The following is an 8,072-nucleotide window of genomic DNA, read 5'->3' on the forward strand; positions in this document are numbered from 1 at the left end:
GTTAAAAGGCAGGCATTCTTTATTCACGGTGCCGGATGCACGGGGGATCGCTCCACCTAACGTGCATACCTGGCACCTGTTCCAATCAGGTTATATTGATCAAATACATGCACATTCATTACATTCATACATAATCAATAACATCTTCTCTAACGATTGGTCCAAATTCTCTCACTTCCTATGTAAATTACTGCGCAGACTCAGTTGTGCACTTCCATTGTTCTCTTTTGAGTAGGTGGTATCATTTGGGTAGGTGGTCAATGAGTCGGTGGTCGCGATCTCCCCCTGCCGGAATTACCTCCTACCTACTGGGCTCTCTATCTTGGTAGTCCTAGCCAACTTTCTTGGTCCATTGCACGGAATTACCCTTCATCTTCTTCCCCTGACAGGTGCACATTGTCTACAGCTTCAGCTACATTAAGAATGACCTTAAAACTACAGACCATATACTGTTCTCATTGTCCTGAACTTAGTGTTCAGTTGGGTAGGGCTGTACAGAAGAGAACACAGCAGCATTCGTGGTTGCATTTTGTAGTTAACTGATTCGATCCCATCACCCCAATGCTGAAAACTAAGATACATAACAATTTCATCATCATTTTGGTTACATAGTCTCTTGCTGAATTGCGCTTGCAATTTTTCCTTTCCAACACTCAGTGGCAAGCAAAAAGTTATGCATATGCATGGATTGAAATTCAAGCTCCCTATATGCATAAACACATTCATGATGGGGTCTGAAGAGCCCACGCTTCACACTTTGATATCTGTATGTGGGCTCCTGTGACATTGTAATAGACCTGCATCAAATTTCCACGTTCAAATGCTATAATCTCAGAACCCCACTGCACACTCACAAACCCCCCATTTGTTTTAAGTAATCAACTACAGATGAATCAGTAAATCTGACCTATGAGTCCTCTGTATGTAGCTATGTTACTATGCTATCTTTCATATTATATACGTTTTAAAGAATCATGTCTTTGGATTATAATAAGTAATGTCTGAAGACATTACTTGCTCTTCCCTGAAGACCGTTTCCTCAGCCTTATCTCCATGCACACCATGGCCAGTTCTTATGTGCTTACATAATATTAATGCTATAATTAGGTGATAAAGTCATTCCACCTGTTGATTTCCCAGTATATTCAGTGAGAGCTGGAAAAATGTAGGGAGCAAGTATTTTCTGTGGAGACAACTCCTTGAGAAGAGTGTGTGACAGTTGACAGACATCAACTTGCTTCTAGATGAAAAAGGTGAAAAGCTAGAAGAGCAGTTGGCCCCATCTCCAGCCTCAGCTGGAACATCAGGAACAGCAAAGACAAATCTGAAGAGCAATCACATAATAAGAGACGCTATAAGACAGAAAAGGTTCATGCCATTTGAGAATATCAGAGTATCAGTCTGATGGAAATTCCACAGTGTTGCTTTTCTTTCCTGAATGCTTATTATAGAAGTATGGCTAAGTGGAGTTCTTTCTTAAAGAAAAACATCCACACAAACATATTTGGAAAAAAAAATTAAAAATTTGGGGATTGTTTTTCTAAAAACTGGAAAAAAAAATGGGATGACAGCCTTACTTATCCCTCTGTAAACTTCATTTATCTTAATATTGACAAAGGCAAATGGCTAAAATGTTTGAGATCATAGAAAGAAATTGATTTGGTGAGAAATTGCTTCCATTTGCTTATTTTACCGATGCTAGTGAGAGAAGAGGTTAAGGGAATCCTAGTAGATAAGATGCTGCATAATAATTGTCTAGATTGCTGTGTAGCTCAGAGAATCAAATTAATAGGTAGTGCTCAAATGTTTTGCTAACTACTGTGTGAACTAACTGACGCAGGAAGATTTGCGGCTCCTTACGAAGGACAGTTCTTGATAACAACCAGGAATTTGCCTTAAGAACTGGCTTAAACCGACCCTGCAGTTTGGGCAATAGCAAAGAAGCAACTGAGTCTGCGCAAGAACAACAGGTTACCAGCGGTGAGGAAGAGGAGGCATCAGCCTTCATCCCCACGACCCCCGACGACCACCACAAGGAGGCACTGAGCAAGCGCAGTAGGGAGGGACTTATGGAAATGACCTCCTGAAGCTAATTTTAATACGAAGTGGGGACAGGTTATGCCTACGTACAGGCGTATTGGGAAACTTCATGCATATGTAACACTTTGCTACATATAGACAGGGCAAGTTGCCACGTGGAGGTGCGCACGACTTTGGTGGGACTACCCCCATGCTGCCCAGCACTGAATAAACATGCCTACTTCACTTGTGGAGTCTGTGTCCGCACATCACTAGTGAGAAGATGTGGACAAGATACTGGCATCAGTGGACCTGGTCTTTGTTATACTTTTTTACAGAAAGCCACTTTTATGCAATGGTGAGGGAGGTTGTACCAGTAAATAAAACATGGTTATGAAAATCAGTGCCTAAGATAGGTGTACACCTTCCTAACTTTTTTTTAACTCTGCCTGTTGTTAGGATCCAATTTTGGATGAGAGGAAGGCCCCCTTGCTTTCTAGCTGACCTCAGATGAGTCCGGGAGGCCAGGGGCGGCTGGACCAACCTCTCATTTCAGGTTCGATCCCCTCGATCTAGATTAAGACACAAATGAGGTCAGATGTCTTAAATCCACATGTTTATTAACTGTTCGGGGGAAAGAGAGAAAGCAGCGATAGGGAAGGAAGGAAGGAAGGAAAGATGGGAAATCAAGTGGGAGGTCCGGATAGAACAGCGCAGAAAGTCACCAGTATAAGAAAGAATACTTTTGTGTTTTTGCAAAGGGAAGCCACACTGCTCAGGAAAGATAGGTGTGGTGTTGAAATGCACTTGCAGCAATAAGAAAGCTTGTAGAACAAGCTTGTAAAAACGCCTGCAGCAGGTGGACTTGTTAAGGACATTAGGCAGGAATCATGTGCTTGTAGAACGAGCCATTACCACCTTACAGCTTGTAAACAAAACATTACCACCTCCTAGAGCGAAAAGGTAGAGATTTGAAAAGTAACAGATTGGATGTGTTGGTCAGAAGTAAGTACTGGATAGGTTGTCAACCTGAGCACTCAGCCAATGGGGAAGCAGGGGAGGGCTTTGTGTGTCACGACCTCGGGCATATGATACTCGGACATGCTGAGTAGCTGTGGCGTGCTCACCTGCTTGCAGGGCGTCCGCCATTGCAATCGCGAATAAAGGTATTTTTTCCTTCACTGAAGAGCCTGCCTCAAGAAAAATTATTGAGACATTTCTCACAACCACCATGGATCCGCGGCGTCCCGGGGTTCCGTGCTTCTGGGGTCTTCGGCGATGTCCCACGAGGTCGGTGATACTCTCCCCGGAGCCTCCGAGGGTCTCCCACGAGGTTCCCCTCCCCGCAGTCTGAGACTGCAGCCTTTTTTACAGAGCACAGCCCAGCACATGCGCACGCATGTTGCGCGCTTTACTTTTGGCGGGCTCCGTTCGCGCGCTTTCTTGTTGCTGGGCAAGGGCGGGGGTCCGCTTGCGTGCTTTAAGTGGCAGCAAGCTGCACGCCTTGGCGGGCCGGCGGCCGCGCCTGGGTGTCCGCTGCTTCAGCCGGCCTGCAGACCACCTTGCCGGTGGCAGTGCTGAACTTAGCGGGTCGCCACACAAAGGAGCAAGCTTTGAGACGGTTATCTGGCTATTCAGTCTCCCACACCTGTCGTTTAGTCTCGCCATGAACCTTTTATTCTGCTCTAATTTTAACTTCTTTCATGTTTCTGAGAGGAGCTCTTTAAAATACATCTCTGGGGGTTCTTTCCCTTGTGGCATCATTCCGTTTTGTTCTTAACAGAAATTAGGTTATATCCTTTCTAATTAGATTTTGGTAACATTTTACTTTTTTTTATTTTAAATGAATATAAACTTTTGAAAGGTTAGACTTCTGTTAAAAGCCTATTTTGAGAAACAGTCCCTGACGTGCGGAAAACGGACTCCACAATCTGTAAGATTGTAAAGTAGGCATGTTTATTCAGCGGTGGGCAGCACGGGGGGTAGTCCCACCAAAGTGGTGCGCACCTCCACGTGGCAACTTGCCCTGTTTATATGTAGCAAAGTGTTACATGTACATGCGTTTTCCCAATCCGCCTATACGTAGGCATAACCTGTCCCGGCTTCGTATTAAAATTAGTTTCAAGAGGTCATTTCCATAAGTCCCTCTCGACTGCTAATGACTGTAGAAGAAGCAGGAGAAGGGTAAGCGGGCCCCCTCGCAATTGCGCTTGGGTTTCATATTTGCAGCTGCTGGACGGATGTTAACTGGAGTGATAATTGTACCATTTGGATGCTCGGGAATTCTATGTTAAAAAGTCTATTTAATCTTCGTGTGTGTGTGTTTGAGACACAGCATCGCTGTGAAGTGAGTGGTGTACTTTAGTATTTAGTACGTGCTTTTGGTATTGGTAAACTTATGTAACCCCCATAAGTTTTGTACTTTTGGCAATACGGATTTATTGATGCTGAACTCGGATACTGGCTTGTTGGCATTGAATTTGGATATACCTGTCAGGCATTGGAAAATTGATAAGTGTGAATGAGCCGAGTTAACTCTGGTGTGACTGGTGAATGAATAACTGAGACATGATACGATTGTAAAGTGAGTGTGGGAAATCTGGACAATTGTGCATTTCATCGTGAAAATGAATGTGAAACCTCCTTAACTAAGATTTGCCTTGTTTATGTGAAACCTCTTTGTCTAGAATTTGCCTTGTCTAACGAATAGGGTGTAGTATAGTCAAGATAGTTTGTGCTGCTTGCCTGGGAAGACTGCCCCGTCCTTATCTGAGTGATGAGTGCCCCTGGAGGCAGGGAAGTTTTGTTTGATTTCTTGGAGAAACATAGCGCCCAGCCTTCTGTACCAGGTGTGGATTGAGTGCAGAACAATTGGCACAATTTGCAGAGCGTTGTAGGCTGAATGGTGGCTCTGAAAAGACACCAGGGCTCAACATGGCAAAGGGAAAGGCATTGTCTGTGACAAGTCGAGGTTATTGAGATGGTCTGTGGGAGAATTGGCGGAGATGTGGAATCGGTGAGGAGGGATTGGAGGACAGCGAAGTGGTGGTACTGTGGAGAAGGGCCCCCTCGGCTGGAGGTGTCATGAGAGAGAGGAGGGTAAACAGTAGGATAATTGCAGCCTTGGAAGTAGGTGCTGAAAGAAGCAGAGGAGTCCCTTTTAGGGGACAAGGACAAGTACGTGGAATGATGTATGGAGGGGCCTGCCGGCTAGGCCCCCAGCTGGTGAGAAACAATGTGCACACTGCATGAAGGAGGGTCGCTGGAAGAAATTAATGAGGATATTTGACGGGGACCGGAGGAATCTCTCCCAGCGGAACCTCTGGTTACAGTCAAGCTGGGAGAAGAGAAAATTGAATTCTTAGTAGATATGAAAAACACTTACTCTTTTTTAAATACCTTAGAAGGGGAATTGAGTTTTGAAGATATAAGCATTGTTGGTGAGACAGGAATTCATGAAGTTAGGCTGCTTTTTAAGACTTTGACGATGAAATTTGGAAAGTGATGGGTCACCCATCAGTTCGTGTATTTGCCTAACTTTCCCATTGTTGGGAAGGGATCTGCTTGAAAAACTGGAAGCAGAAATCAAATTTAAGGGCAGTGAATTTTAATTCCAGAAACTAAATATATTGAGGTAGAAGCTTTATTGTTGCAGGACACCAACCTCGAAAAAAATTCATACCGACATAAGTGGATAATGCAGTAATTCCAATTGTTTGGGCTGGAGAAGTTCCAGGTAAATCCAAAAGAGCTGACCCCCCCCCCCCCCCACCAAAAAAAACTGAATAAACATACCTACTTTACAATCTTACAGATTGTGGAGTCTGTTTTCCGCACATCAGCCTCGTTAATGAAAATGCCTTTGGACATTATAAACACTTGATCCCAATAGAAAAAGTGAGAAAAGGAATTTCTCAAAAGAGCAGCAGTGGGGAAGTATATATATGGTTCTAACAGAACTACAATGACATTCCATTTTATGTAGTTTTTTCTTTAACTGGTACACAAATAGCAAATAAAATGGAATAGATAAACACTCTCAGGAACTGTAGATGCTTTGACTTTAAATGGCATGGGCTGTAACTTTCCACAGTATCATTAATCCTAATGTTGTACAGAAAGTAACAAAACAAAAAAAGTAAACCCAGCTTGTATCAATGGCACTTACAGTTAAACAAATCTAATTATTCTTTTCAGACTAGAAAAACTATTACTTATGTTGATTGCATTTGCTGAAATTACTTGACTGACCAAACAAATTATTCCATCTTGGCTAGGAAAGTTGCTTTAGCCATGGGCAAGAATAGTATCAGGGATGTATTTACCAAAGGTAAGCTCTGATGAATAATCCAAAGCTAGCAATATAAAGAAAGAAAGAATATGAACCTTTTAAAATTATTTTCATTTTTGTAGATTTATCTATCACCTGCTGCAGAGGAACCCTACTTGCCTCCTTTATCATTGTGTGATTCATATGGTCATTTTACTACTTGACTAACTCTGAACTGGCCATTTCATGTACAGCAGATTTCAAGGGAGAAGCCTAGATTTTCTGGTGGGGAACTCTTCTGGGACAAGGCAATATTACTTATTGCAAAGGCACTCTGCAATCCTGGCCTGCCTACTGCAGTATTTATTCATAAAATTTCGAGAAGGTAAGAGGCAGTCTACATAAGAAATATACTGCCATAATGTAAAAAAAAAAAAAATTGAATATTTTTATTAAGTAATATTATTCACTTTTTAAACCTTTTTGGTATTGTATTTCTGCATGCACTCTACAGCATGACTTATAAAAAATGAACTGGACAAAATGTTAAAAAATATTAAAGTTGCCCAGTAGGACAAGATGAAATGGCCGTTTTCTTTATAATATTCAGAAGCCTTAGTACAGTATGATGCAAAGTAAGAGAAAGCTTTAGGTGTGTTTGACAATATTTATTAATGTACTACGTTTATTACATGTCTTATGACCTTCCCTATTCCTTCATCTTCCTACCCCTCATTTAAGGTGGGATTTTAAGTGATTTGCATTTGAGCTCAGCTACTCTTTTTGTCCTTGCTACTGGCATGAGCAGAAGTAGAGGTAACTCGGTAACAATGCTTTCAAAAACTTTCTTTTTCTATTCATAGAAAGATCTTGTGCTCATCTGGTGGAGATGAGTTCCAACTATACAGGCTAAACCAGGTGCAAGGTTTATGGCTATATTGTCTGTACCTGTACTCAGTCTTTCTCACAGCTGACCTTCCTTCTCAGCATTAATTCTTGGACAGAACAGGCACTTCTGTCACAGACAAAAATTATTTTGATACAAGTTTTCTCTTAAAATAACTTGAAACTTTATAGTAAATGTGCAAATTTAGAGATGTACAACATTTTGTTTAACACATGGTACTTTTTTTTGAAGGAGTGTTGGTGTGAATGTTTATGAGGATTTTATTCCACTGTTCTGATTATCTTCATTTATCCCACCATTGTGAAACATTGTGCAAGCTTTCAGTCATCAACAAAGCCAACTGGATTTTAGGGACCTTAATGCAGCATCTCTGGTGCTTAAGGTACAGTTTCTCACTAAAAAGTTGTCAAGTTACAGCCAATACCATATCTCAGCCTAGTTTTGAGCTAGTTCCTTCCTCTTCAGCTTTCATTTCTATGTAATTCAAGCAGTGACTGGCTTTGTCGTTAAACAGCCCTTGTACTCAGTTCCTCAAAACATGTAGACACATCCCCCACATCCTCACCAATGGAGCGATTTCAGATGTGTATCACAGAACTGTAGAAAAATTTAAGCTGGAATGAACATCTGGAGGACATCTGCTCCAGTCCCCCCCCAACCCAGGGCTTAGCTGACTTTGAAGTTAGCTCCATTTTCAAGCTTGATCCAGTAAATCAGGTCCTTGTCCAGACAAATTTTTGGTATTTCAAAGGCCAGAGATTTCAAGCCTCTTTGGGCTCTGTTCCAATGCTAAACCACTCACACCGTGAAGAATTTTATCCTAATATCTGAAGCAATTTCCCTTGCTTCAACATGTGTCCATTGACTCCAGCCATT

The sequence above is a fragment of the Egretta garzetta genome, unplaced genomic scaffold (assembly GCF_000687185.1).
Source record: "Egretta garzetta isolate BGI_Z169 unplaced genomic scaffold, ASM68718v1 scaffold393, whole genome shotgun sequence".
Lineage (NCBI taxonomy): Eukaryota > Metazoa > Chordata > Aves > Pelecaniformes > Ardeidae > Egretta > Egretta garzetta.